This window comes from Notolepis coatsorum, assembly GCF_963971535.1.
Source record: "Notolepis coatsorum genome assembly, contig: SCAFFOLD_306, whole genome shotgun sequence".
Classification (NCBI taxonomy): domain Eukaryota; kingdom Metazoa; phylum Chordata; class Actinopteri; order Aulopiformes; family Paralepididae; genus Notolepis; species Notolepis coatsorum.
In genome coordinates this window covers 251,115-265,751 of record NW_028173540.1, presented here as the reverse complement: position 1 = coordinate 265,751, position 14,637 = coordinate 251,115, and the positions used below count along the sequence as shown (strand labels likewise).

The 14,637-nt window shown below is 45.2% G+C and overlaps 1 pseudogene across 1 annotated transcript in view; it reads left to right on the top strand.

Moving 5' to 3' along the window:
• The window catches only part of LOC311247754, a 186,661-nt pseudogene that overhangs the window by 1,797 nt on the left and 170,227 nt on the right, over positions 1-14,637 (top strand). The window lies entirely within an intron of this gene.

Sequence of the window (14,637 nt, the reverse complement as noted above, 5' to 3'; positions counted from 1 at the left end):
CACAGGGCGCTGTTTATAGCGCAAGGTGATGTGATTGGCTGTGTGGTTTTACCTAATGCCCGCCTCCATTCTTGGTACCTGGAGCCGATACAACCTGGAAACAGAAATTGCCGTCACTCGCCTCAATTTCACGATGAGCAGCAAACCCCGCAGATGTAATGTTCCTGGTTGTAGAGCTACCGAGAAGTCTTTGCACAGTTTCCCCGTTGATGCCGAACTTCGCCAACAATGGAACAAGTTCCTTTTTGGTGACCCTCCAAGTTCCGTTGCAACGTCTAATACTCGGGTTTGTACTGCACATTTCTCCGCCGACGACGTCACCAATCAAGGTATTTTTGATGCTGGAGTGGTCTCCATGTTGGTGCTAACCAAAAGAGCTGTGCCTTCAATACGCGACCCGACACAAGAAATAGTAAGTAGATATGTCGTGTGAGATATGTTATCATAAATACCATCTAACGTTATAGTAACTGCTGCTCTTTATAAAGTAACGTTATAGAAAACTATTGAAGCAAGCTAGTCATAACTTCTAAATAAAAGAACACAACTAGTGAGAGGTAAACAAGGTAACGTTATATTTAGTGGCTTGTATTATATTGTAATTGATTTACGATTTGGTAACTCTTAGGCCACCACAAGTTCCAGCGGCAATGTACGCCTTTCTCCTGCTTCAAGGGACTTCAGTTGCCAGACAGACAACCCAAAGATTCGTTCTGTTGGTACACAGCTTTCTATGAAAACACTTCGTTCGCATGTCAAGAGTCAAGGTAGGTTTGTAACTCAGTGTGATGTAATGTAATAATGTGTAATAATGTGACCCAGAATTGTTTAGATTGGCCCCCTTCACCCACCGCTTTCACCCAAAGCTGTAAAGGAATGTGGATTGTTTGTATAGTGTCCCCCCCCCCCCACCTCCAATGTAAATTACCCAGTATGGTTGTCAATATACAGTATATATACAGTATATACAGTCAAATGTATATACTCCCTTTTCTTGACTCCTTCAGTATCACAAACAGTACTGTATTTGCAAATCAAATTTAGCTCTAGTGTGGTGACCCATGTTGGCGTTACACAGGTCACAATGCTAGCTCTAGTGGTGACCATGTTGTTGTTACACAGGTCATAATGCTAGCTCTAGTGTGGTGACCATGTTGCTGTTACACCAGGTCACAATGCTAGCTCTAGTGTGGTGACCATGTTGGTGTTACACCAGGTCACAATGCTAGCTCTAGTGTGGTGACCATGTTGGTGTTACACAGGTCACAATGCTAGCTCTAGTGTGGTGACCATGTTGCTGTTACACCAGGTCACAATGCTAGCTCTAGTGTGGTGACCATGTTGGTGTTACACCAGGTCACAATGCTAGCTCTAGTGTGGTGACCATGTTGGTGTTACACAGGTCACAATGCTAGCTCTAGTGTGGTGACCATGTTGCTGTTACACCAGGTCACAATGCTAGCTCTAGTGTGGTGACCATGTTGGTGTTACACCAGGTCACAATGCTAGCTCTAGTGTGGTGACCATGTTGGTGTTACACAGGTCACAATGCTAGCTCTAGTGTGGTGACCATGTTGCTGTTACGCCAGAGCAGGTCACAATGTGTGAGTGTGTGAGTGAGTGAGTGAGTGAGTGAGCAAAGTTATCAATAAATCCCTTGTTTGACTAAACTATGTTTTGTAAATAGGTGTTCAGGCGAAAGTCGTGTCGGTCTCGGTGGGGACACAAAATACTGGATACTGGTCTAATCAACAGGGACCATCCACGTCAACACCTGTGAAGGGGTTTAGACCCAGTAAAAGACCACGACTGGAGTCTGATGACGATGACGATGGAGTGACCGACAGCTCGATCGATGTTCCAGAGCCGCCGCAGGATTCCACTTTCAACATTGACTCTTTGATTAGCGAGCCCTCGATTCTAGCGTAAGTTAGTTGTTACAAACATCTCCATGGCCCGTAAAAATACAAAAGCTATATAGTTGTGCCGTGTTATTTATTTGTGTTTTTCTCGAGCAGGGAACCGTCAAAACCAATCTATGAGGTCCAGAAATACATCGTTTACGAAGACAGTCTACTGGAATTATTTCAACAGTGTCCGGTGTGCAATGCTCAATGTCATATCACCAAAACTACGCGAGGGACCTTCTTGGCTGTCTCCCAAGTTTGCCCCGGTTGTAAATACAGCCGTAAATGGGCGAGTCAGCCTCTCATCGGCATCACACCAGCTGGAAATATTCAGCTTTCTGCAGCAGTATTTTTCACTGGCTCATCTTTCACCCAAATGGAGAAGGTATTTGATTTGATTGATTTGATTGACAAGTCAGATATACATTATGTTTTTGTTTGTGATTCACACGTGCATATTAACAAAGCGTTATTCATTTATTCTTTTAGGTCCTAAATGCGTTACACGTCTCCACAATAAAGTACAGAGCGTTTCGGGAACACGCCAAGAAGTTCTTGGAACCTGCTGTTCTAAGTTTGTGGACCAAGGACCAAGACGTTACCCTCGCCAGATTAAGCGAGAAAGAAAGCGTGATAATCGGCGGTGACATGCGAGCCGATAGTCCAGGTTAGAAAAAGCTCCCCAATGACAAATTCCTACTTTATGAATACATTTTTAATATTGCACTACATTGATTGAAATTGTTATTATTATTTTCAACAGGCCACAGTGCTAAGTACGGAAGTTACTCTGTGATGGAACTCGCCACCAATCATGTCATAGACGTCCAACTAATTCAGGTAATTAACAAGTCTGAAGAGACACTGCACCCTTCATTGTGCTCAAACGAACACAAAGCTCTCGGTCTTGAATCTTGAATCGCTGTAGGTGTGAAGTGGTCTGGCTGGCTGTGTGTGTGAGCGGGGTGTGAAGTGGTCTGGCTGGCTGTGTGTGTGAGCGGGGGTTAGGAAATGTTAATTGTGGAATTTTGAAAAGGCTATTTCATTGATCTTCCCTTCCTTGTTCCAGAGCAATGAGATGGGAGGCAGCTACCATATGGAACTGGAGGGCTTGAGGAGAAGCCTCGCTCTTCTGGACGCCAAATCCGTAACCTTGGACTGTATTGTCACAGACCGTCACCCGCAGATCCAAAAGTACCTGAGAGATCACGACATCAAACACTTCTACAATGTGTGGCACGTGGCCAAAGGTATGTCGAAAGGCATCCCACATTCAATTCCACCCCTCCTACCAACCCCCCCCCCCCCCCACCCACCCAACCAGTACTGTAATTGCAAATCTGGTATGTCAAAAAATTTATAGATGTAGCAGTACTCCAACCAGTCAATCAAGTTTGTAAATGGTAAATGGTGCATTTATATAACGCTTTTATCCAAAGCGCTTTACAATTTGTTCCTCACTTTTTTCACCCACCCATTCACTCACACATTCACGGCAGAGGCAGCCATGCAAGGTGCAAACCAGCTCATCGGGAGGGAGCAATTCCACCCCTCCTACCTGAAATATCTGAATGCAATTTCTTTTTTACTTTAGACTCAAAACCGGCCCACCAGCTCGAGAAGGTTTTGCTAAACACAAGGATCATCAAAGATGTCGCCAAATTGAGTCCACACCATCAAACGTCTTCATTGGAGTCCTATCACAGTGTGATTTTACGTTTTGCCCCAAAAAACGTGGTTTTTTCGTACATAGGAATGCTTTGCAGGTATTTTATATTGTGTACAAATGACTAATTATGGACTCCTGATTTGTCAAATAACTCATTATGTTGCATTAGATAACCTCAGATCAACTACAAATATATTGCTTGTGCTTATTGAAATTTTCCTTTCAGACTATACCTAGCTGCCATGCATTTCAATGAAAACTCAAATCGCCAGCAAGCCATAAACGCTTCTGGAGAGCCGGCGTACAAGATGAGTTTTCCAAAGGCCAAAAAAGGTGGACACACAATAAAACCAAGGAAAATCCCAGCGACATTCAGTAAGTAAAAATATCAACATTTATTATTGCACACACATGACCTATATAAATAGAAAAATATTTCCACTTACAGTGGAATACAATAAATTGAATAAATAATAACCTTTTTAACATGACAAAACAAATAACAATTTCTCATTTACAGACTATGTCAACCAGCTGATGGCGCTACTCTTTGACTTCGTCCTTCGTGACCCCCAACAATATATCCAGGTGGTAGAGGCGATTGCCATCCCAGAACCTTTGTGCGCACAGTTCGACAGGCCTTCCATGGAAGAAGCGGTTGCCGGCTATGTGTCACGATTCAATCCTGTACCGGTCTGAAGCCAGTATAGACACCATCAACATCCGGAAATTCTGTGCGGATTCGAACCACGACACAGGATGGGATTACTACTCTCACTCTGCGGCCTAAGTAGCCGAAGCACCACGCGACAAAGCATCTGTACGCGATATATCTGAAACGGCTGAAGAAAATCAAGTATTATATTTATGCACAAATAAAATAAAAAAAAAAGCTGGGAAATAACCATTTGTCATGTCATGTCATTGGACAGTAGCAAGCATTGATTATATGTGATGTGCAATAAGGATTAGATTGTGTTTGCAAGAAAGATTAGTATAGTCTGAGAGATGCAAGATGGAGAAACACCTGTAAAAAAATATATAAATCTGTAATAAATATTATTTACTTATTGATTCCGCTTTCTGGTATCCGGCCAAAATCTGCCTTGTAGATATTAGTTGCCATTTGGATGGTATAGGGGTTGAAGCACACTGGATCCAATCCCGGATGATCAACCATGCACAGTAGTCCAGTTGGTTCCTGGTTAATTCGACGTCTGACCTATATATATAGAAAATTAAATCGTTAGCCATATGCATGGTTTTCAGTGCTACCAAGATGCAAGTTTGTGTTACTACTTTACCTGTGGAACTTCCATGCAGCATACATTCTCAGTCTCTGTTGGCATCCGTTCACAATTTCCGCACGTGCACCTAGTAGATTTGAGGGTGAATGAAATTATCAATCAATGGAGGCCAGAGAAAGACTTTCGTCTTGTTTACATCAGGGTCCCCCAATTTCAATCGTCATGGTAACATATAGATAGACAGTACTGCTACATCTCTATATTTATGACATACTATATTTCTATTGCTACAGTATTGCTCAATACCAACAACTGTTATGATGGAGGCCAGAGAAAGACTTTCGTCTTGTTTACATCAGGGTCCCCCAATTTCAATCGTCATGGTAACATATAGATAGACAGTACTGCTACATCTCTATATTTATGACATACTATATTTCTATTGCTACAGTATTGCTCAATACCAACAACTGTTATGATGGAGGCCAGAGAAAGACTTTCGTCTTGTTTACATCAGGGTCCCCCAATTTCAATCGTCATGGTAACATATAGATAGACAGTACTGCTACATCTCTATATTTATGACATACTATATTTCTATTGCTACAGTATTGCTCAATACCAACAACTGTTATGATGGAGGCCAGAGAAAGACTTTCGTCTTGTTTACATCAGGGTCCCCCAATTTCAATCGTCATGGTAACATATAGATAGACAGTACTGCTACATCTCTATATTTATGACATACTATATTTCTATTGCTACAGTATTGCTCAATACCAACAACTGTTATGATGGAGGCCAGAGAAAGACTTTCGTCTTGTTTACATCAGGGTCCCCCAATTTCAATCGTCAAGTACAGTTAGTGTCAGTCAGTACAATCTAACGTTAGTGAGTGTGTGTTTTCGACGGGCCGCGCGCGATAGAAGTACACAACTATTATATAACAGTAAGTAACTAATAGTGCAATTAATCAACTTACCAATCGGAAACGATGTAACGTAAGCCTCGATCGCTGTTGTTTGGGGGTTAGTGTCAGTACAATCTAACGTTAGTGAGTGTGTGTTTTCGACGGGCCGCGCGCGACAGAAGTACACAACTATTATATAACAGTAAGTAACTAATAGTGCAATTAATCAACTTACCAATCGGAAACGATGTAACGTAAGCCTCGATCGCTGTTGTTTGGGGGTTAGTGTCAGTACAATCTAACGTTAGTGAGTGTGTGTTTTCGACGGGCCGCGCGCGACAGAAGTACACAACTATTATATAACAGTAAGTAACTAATAGTGCAATTAATCAACTTACCAATCGGAAACGATGTAACGTAAGCCTCGATCGCTGTTGTTTGGGGGTTAGTGTCAGTACAATCTAACGTTAGTGAGTGTGTGTTTTCGACGGGCCGCGCGCGACAGAAGTACACAACTATTATATAACAGTAAGTAACTAATAGTGCAATTAATCAACTTACCAATCGGAAACAATGTAATGTAAGCCTCGCTGTAGCAAATCGCCTTCTTCTTCTTCTTCGGGATCAAACTGTGGGTCGCTCTCTGGATCCCAAACATAATGTACATCCATGTTGTATTAGTTAGTAAAATCGGTATATGTTTTTGCGTGTCGAAATAAAAACCTGAAACCTAAGACCTCAGACCTCTACCTGGATGGAATGACGGGGAGATGGGCGGAGCTATTTGGTGGGTGGCTGTCACTCAAAGTGTGGGTGGAGCCAAGCCAATAATAGCCTGATTTCATGAGGCTGAAAAATGCTGGTTTTGAGTACAAGATTAGAAATATAAAACAATGATTATTTTTGGAATAAAAATTACACATGTGTTATATAGACTCACAGGAAGTGTGTAAAGTTGCCCAAATAGTGCTAGGAATAGCACTGCATGACACCTTTAATAATTTTTTTAATAAATTTTTTTTTTTTTATGAATTTGTTAATTATTATACCCTAGTTACAGTACAGAAACCAAATTAAACTGTATCAAGTCAACTGACTGTGAATAGTATGAAAAAAAGTATAAACTTTTTTCTCCTGCGAAATAAGCTGTGACCTGTTTTGACCTGCACCTCAAAGAATCGGAATCGAGAATCGTTTAGAACAGAAATCGAAATGGAGAATCGGAATCGGAATCGGAATCGGAATTGTTCAAATCCAAACGATGCCCAACCCTAGGTTTCAGTGCAGGTGGTGAGACCGTACGCAGTGTCTCCTACACGGCGACAGAGCGGGTCTCAGCGAGGTCCCCGGGGCTGGATGGCATGTAACCATACGCGCGCCTCCTGAATAAAAGATGCTGACCTACATGGAAATCCGCCATTGGTCACTTAATTTGTCCTACATGCGTGATTGGCTCACGCCCAAAACACAGAGACCATAGATTTGTCCAATCGACTGAGAGCGAAGGTGATCATGCTGTTTATGTTGTCTTGTCGCCCATTTCCTTTGGAGAGGACTGAGAGAGAAGACTGAGAGAGAGAAGACAGAGAGAGAAGACTGAGAGAGAAGACTGAGAGAGAAGACTGAGAGAGAAGAGAGAGAGAGAAGAGAGATATAGAGAGAGAAGACAGAGAGAGAAGACTGAGAGAGAGAGAGAGAGAGAGAGAGAGAGAGAGAGAGAGAGAGAGAGAGAGAGAGAGAGAGAGAGACAGAGAGAGAAGACTGAGAGAGAGAGAGAGAGAGAGAGAGAGAGAGAGAGAGAGAGAGAGAGAGAGAGAGAGAGAGAGAGAGAGAGAGAGAGAGAGAGAGAGAGAGAGAGAGAGAGAGAGAGAGAAAGAGAGAGAGAGAGAAGACTGAGAGAGAAGACTGAGAGAGAGGACTGAGAGAGAGGACTGTGAGAGAGAGAGAGGACTGAGAGAGAGAGAGAGGACTGAGAGAAGACTGAGAGAGAGAAGACTGAGAGAGAGGACTGAGAGAGAAGACTGAGCGAGAAGACTGAGAGAGAGAAGACTGAGAGAGAGGACTGAGAGAGAGAGAGAGAGGACTGAGAGAAGACTGAGAGAGAGGACTGAGAGAGAGGACTGAGAGAGAGAGAGAGAGGACTGAGAGAAGACTGAGAGAGAGAAGACTGAGAGAGAGGACTGAGAGAGAAGACTGAGAGAGAGGACTGAGAGAGAGGACTGAGAGAGAAGACTGAGCGAGAAGACTGAGAGAGAGAAGACTGAGAGAGAGGACTGAGCGAGAGAGAGAGACTTTTGATGTTCTTTTATTAAAACATGTCAACTAAAAACAGTCAATAGAGACACAAAAATCTCACGGCATCTTCATAAAAACAACACACACACCCACACTCACCCGCACACACACTCACACACACACTCGCACGCACACACCCACACACACACACACACACCCACAACCACCCCTACACACTCCAAAAACCTCCTCCAGCACATAAAAACCACTTGACATTCAAATGTTGTTTTTTTATTGGATTCTATGTTGTACCACTGTATTGCACATCGTCGCGGGCAAGACCACCCGCATTTCATTGTATACTTGTATGCCGTGACAATTAAAACTCTTGACTCTTGACTTGACCACACCAGGACCACACCAGGTCCAGACCAGGTCCATACCAGGTCCAGACCAGGTCCATACCAGGTCCAGACCAGGTCCATACCAGGTCCACACCAGGTCCACACCAGGTCCACACCAGGTCCAGACCAGGTCCATACCAGGTAAACACCAGGTCCACACCAGGTCCACACCAGGTCCAGACCAGGTCCATACCAGGTCCACACCAGGTCCAGACCAGGTCCACACCAGGTCCAGACCAGGTCCATACCAGGTCCACACCAGGTCCAGACCAGGTCCATACCAGGTCCACACCAGGTCCACACCAGGTCCACACCAGGTCCAGACCAGGTCCACACCAGGTCCACACCAGGTCCAGACCAGGTCCACACCAGGTCCACACCAGGTCCAGACCAGGTCCATACCAGGTCCACACCAGGTCCACACCAGGTCCAGACCAGGTCCACACCAGGTCCACACCAGGTCCAGACCAGGTCCACACCAGGACCACACCAGGACCACACCAGGTCCAGACCAGGTCCACACCAGGTCCACACCAGGTCCAGACCAGGTCCACACCAGGACCACACCAGGTCCACACCAGGTCCAGACCAGGTCCAGACCAGGTCCACACCAGGTCCACACCAGGTCCAGACCAGGTCCACACCAGGACCACACCAGGACCACACCAGGTCCAGACCAGGTCCACACCAGGTCCAGACCAGGTCCAGACCAGGACCACACCAGGTCCACACCAGGTCCAGACCAGGTCCATACCAGGTCCACACCAGGTCCACACCAGGTCCAGACCAGGTCCACACCAGGACCACACCAGAACCACACCAGGTCCAGACCAGGTCCACACCAGGTCCACACCAGGTCCAGACCAGGTCCAGACCAGGTCCACACCAGGACCACACCAGGTCCACACCAGGTCCAGACCAGGTCCAGACCAGGTCCACACCAGGTCCACACCAGGTCCACACCAGGTCCAGACCAGGTCCACACCAGGACCACACCAGGACCACACCAGGTCCAGACCAGGTCCACACCAGGTCCACACCAGGTCCAGACCAGGTCCACACCAGGACCACACCAGGTCCAGACCAGGTCCAGACCAGGACCACACCAGGTCCACACCAGGTCCACACCAGGTCCAGACCCCATGGGACTGAACAGCACATTATGTCCGCAGGTCTGTCAGCGTTGACGAGGACAACCGGGGGTGTTTTGTATCAACATTGCACTGAGCCCTCCTACATTATTGATATTGATTGGCCCACCATCAATAAATGATTAGGGAATTGAAAATTGTTGAGCCGGGCAGCCAGTAGAGCCCAGGCCAGCCAGTAGAGCCCAGAGCAGCCAGTAGAGCCCAGAGCAGCCAGTAGAGCCCAGAGCAGCCAGTAGAGCCCAGAGCAGCTAGTAGAGCCCAGAGCATCTAGTAGAGCTCAGAGCAGCCAGTAGAGCCCAGAGCAGCCAGTAGAGCCCAGAGCAGCCAGTAGAGCCCAGAGCAGCCAGTAGAGCCCAGAGCAGCCAGTAGAGCCCAGAGCAGCCAGCCGAGCCCAGAGCAGCTAGTAGAGCCCAGAGCAGCCAGCCGAGCCCAGAGCAGCCAGTAGAGCCCAGAGCAGCTAGTAGAGCCCAGAGCAGCCAGTAGAGCCCAGAGCAGCTAGTAGAGCCCAGAGCAGCCAGTAGAGCCCAGAGCAGCCAGTAGAGCCCAGAGCAGCCAGTAGAGCCCAGAGCAGCCAGTAGAGCCCAGAGCAGCTAGTAGAGCCCAGAGCATCTAGTAGAGCTCAGAGCAGCCAGTAGAGCCCAGAGCAGCCAGTAGAGCCCAGAGCAGCCAGTAGAGCCCAGAGCAGCCAGTAGAGCCCAGAGCAGCCAGCCGAGCCCAGAGCAGCTAGTAGAGCCCAGAGCAGCCAGCCGAGCCCAGAGCAGCCAGTAGAGCCCAGAGCAGCTAGTAGAGCCCAGAGCAGCCAGTAGAGCCCAGAGCAGCCAGTAGAGCCCAGAGCAGCTAGTAGAGCCCAGAGCAGCCAGTAGAGCCCAGAGCAGCCAGTAGAGCCCAGAGCAGCCAGCCAGTAGAGCCCTGAGCAGCTAGTAGAGCCCAGAGCAGCTAGTAGAGCCCAGAGCAGCCAGTAGAGCCCAGAGCAGCTAGTAGAGCCCAGAGCAGCCAGCCAGTAGAGCCCAGAGCAGCTAGTAGAGCCCAGAGCAGCCAGTAGAGCCCAGAGCAGCCAGTAGAGCCCAGAGCAGCCAGCCGAGCCCAGAGCAGCTAGTAGAGCCCAGAGCAGCCAGTAGAGCCCAGAGCAGCCAGCCGAGCCCAGAGCAGCTAGTAGAGCCCAGAGCAGCCAGTAGAGCCCAGAGCAGCTAGTAGAGCCCAGAGCAGCCAGTAGAGCCCAGAGCAGCTAGTAGAGCCCAGAGCAGCTAGTATAGTGTTTAGTGAGAGCTGACTGTGTTTAGTGAGAGCTGACTGTGTTTAGTGAGAGCTGACTGTGTTTAGTGAGAGCTGTGTTTAGTGAGAGCTGACTGTGTTTAGTGAGAGCTGTGTTTAGAGAGAGCTGTGTTTAGTGAGAGCTGACTGTGTTTAGTGAGAGCTGACTGTGTTTAGTGAGAGCTGTGTTTAGTGAGAGCTGTGTTTAGTGAGAGCTGTGTTTAGTGAGAGCTGACTGTGTTTAGTGAGAGCTGTGTTTAGTGAGAGCTGTGTTTAGTGAGAGCTGTGTTTAGTGAGAGCTGACTGTGTTTAGTGAGAGCTGTTTTTAGTGAGAGCTGTGTTTAGTGAGAGCTGTGTTTAGTGAGAGCTGACTGTGTTTAGTGAGAGCTGTGTTTAGTGAGAGCTGTGTTTAGTGAGAGCTGTGTTTAGTGAGAGCTGTGTTTAGTGAGAGCTGTGTTTAGTGAGAGCTGTGTTTAGTGAGAGCTGACTGTGTTTAGTGAGAGCTGACTGTGTTTAGCTCCCCCGTCTGTCAGCAGGTTCCCATGCCCATACATGGTCCCCTTCCTGTTGCCGTCTCACCATCAACCTACTCATCTGTGCCTGTCTACACACCTGCCGGCTATCACCCAATCACCGAACCTGGATAAGAGGCCTGCACTCCTGCCACTCCTCGTCCGAGTGTTGTTCACGCCTCCCGTGGTATAGGACTTTATTCTAGACCTTAGCGTGCCTGAATTATGTTTTATATGGTCAGTGACCTTGCTCCATACGAATCCTTGTTCTCCGATGCCCAGGACCTCACCTCTCCGACCACGGATCCTCACCAGCCTGCACCCTCATGGACCACACCTACTCACACCATCGGCCTGTCACTCCTCCACTCCTTGTTCCCCGTCTCTAGCCCCTCTCACGACCCCAGGACCCTTCTCCCCCCTCATGTTTCCATTAAACGTTCTAAACCGCTCTATTCTCCTGTGCCCGTGTTCTGCTCCTGGGTTCTAGAGAACACCTCACCCCAACACACGACATCACCGTTGACATTATTGGAGCAGTGTGCCCACCTGCTCCACTGACCCTGTTCTAATACACCACAGGTGACTAGACACTGAAACTCCTACCGCCTAACAAAACCTATGTATTTTCATATTATATTTACATTTGTCTATATATCTATATTTCTATAAGCGGCGTCCTGCAGATTACAGATGCAGCCTTGGTAAAGCTGGGTTGATCAACTATGATGTGATTGACAATTAAGTCTCTCTTAAGTCACAATTAGGTTAATCATAGAGTTTTCAGTACATACAAATATACGGTACTGTGTAAGAAAAAGAGATCATAAAAAAATATGCATCCGAAGGGGAAGAAACTGTACATTGGAGGGGTTGGGGGGGGCATTCATGTTTCCAGTCCATCTATTCCATCCATTCAACACATCAGTGTGAAGAGCTCTGTCTGGATTCACCAAGAATGGGGCTATTTTTGCATAAACGCCTGACGATTGCATACCCAAAGTAATTTGCGATTTATTCTTGAACCACTTATAGCACATGCACGAGTCTGGTCTCTTTTGAAAGGAAACATTCTGAACTTGTTCCACAATGGGATGGATCACTCTGAGTGCTAATGAAATAGAGTTACAGAGGTTTGAACACACTGAAATTAAAGTTTTGTTTACTCACGTCTTTGTTTACTTGCAAACAGATGCCTGTTTTGAGGTCCAGCTGAGAGGTAGGAGCTGGAAAACATAACGATTCCATAGTCTGAAGTCTTTATGTAACTGCAGCTATGGTTAACAGTTGGTTAATATAGTTATTTATGTTTACAATTTATATGCTTATTTTGTATAATAGTAATGATACACTCAATTGCTTTTCAATGTATTTCTTATTTGTTTTTATATAAGATACATATTAGTGGCGCACTGTTTTTTCTATTTTATTTGTGCAATTACCACATCTCACAAGAGTTGACACCCCTGGTATCCGGTGACGTGTTTCCGCCTTCTCTCTTACGTTGGAACTATGAACTTGAGTGGTAATGAAATTACCTGCCGTTCTAATAACTAAAGAACAAGCCATCAAGCCAACGTATCAAGACAATCTTCCAAGAAACGGACAGAAGACACACTACAGTAAAGCATCGATGTTCTCATGTACTGGCACGCAGCCAATAAGGTATTGATTGATGGAGATAACAATTGTGGTATATGTATAATGACTTTCCAACCATTGGTAATGGACTTGATAGTAATGGTATCTTTTGTATGCATTTGTACTCATACAGATTTTACGGTTTGGATGAAGTTTTGGATGCTTCTTCATTAAAATCAGTTCAAGAAATCAACTTGTGTTTTGCGTCGTGCCCGAGGATGTCACACTTTATCTAGTACAGGTCAAAAGTTGATAACAATCCCATGGACAATGAGTGTTTTACAAATGTTTTTGTAATGTTTGTATCAGTAATAATTCAACCAAAATGGCCGACCGGTGCAATTCATTTCGACGGGTGAAAGAGAAATGTGCATGGGGTATAGCCTGAAACCATTGACGTGCATGGGGTATAGCCAGGAGGAAAAAACAACACTACAGTTACCAGAGTTTATAAAAACATCATACAAAATATACATTACATACTGTCCCTGCAGAATGATGCTCTGGTCTCTCTAACATTATCCCTGCAGAATGATGCTCTGGTCTCTCTAGTATTATCCCTGCAGAATGATGCACTGGTCTCTCTAGTATTATCCCTGCAGAATGATGCTCTGGTCTCTCTAACATTATCCCTGCAGAATTTCATTTCAACCTTTATTTAAAATCATAAGCATCTGAGATTTCCCTCATTTACAGAAATGACGATTGTACAGTACATAATAAAAACAATATTCAAAGAAATTTAAACACCAAAATAAAAAACGTTTCAAAATAATTTAAAAAGATCAACTAAAACAGTTACAGGTAGTCACACAATGGTCTGAAATCATACGTTTAAACATTCCAATGGAAGGGAGAACCTCCGATTTCAGTGTGAGTTGAAGGACATTACATGAGTTAGAGGCATAGGAAAAGGCTGACTTCCCTAGCTCAGAACTAATTTGAGGAACCCTAAGAACCATCCAGTCATTCGATCGAGTTGAATAGGTTCCAATATTCCAATCTAACAGTGAGGAGATATAAACAGGTTGTTTACCAATAAGGGCTTTAAATAAATAAATACCAGTGTTTGTTGCACCTTTCTGCAAGAGAAGGCCAACCCACCCTATCATACAGGACACAATGGTGAGTATCATATCTGTTACCAGTTATAAATCTGATAGCTGAGTGATATGCACAATCCAGAGGTTTAAGAGTTGATGCCTATAAATTACATCACCATAGTCCAAAACTGATAAGAAGACTGATTCAACTATTATTTTTCTACTAAATAGAGGAACATTTGATCAGTTTCTGTACAGGAAACCAATTTTCTGTCGCAGTTTAGAGGCAAGATTGTTCACATAGAACTTAAATGTTAATTTCTCGTCAAGCCACAGGCCAAGATATTTATACTCAGTGACTCTCTCTATACACAGTGACTCTCTCTATACAAGAGCCACTGACAGTAGATATCCTCACATCATCAATGTTAATATTCCTTGCTCTTGAAAACAACATACACTTTGTCTTACTAGCATTAAGAACCAATTTAAGACTAGTAAGTGTCACGATGAGGTAGGTGAGTTCCAGTAGTGGTTGGCAAGTAATGAGACGGAGAATGTATACTGGTATATATGTATACTGAGAATTTAATGGTACAATACACTTAGAGTAATACAGGTAGAGACACCGGGCGACAAGAGAGAGAGAGAATAATAAAGTTAATCT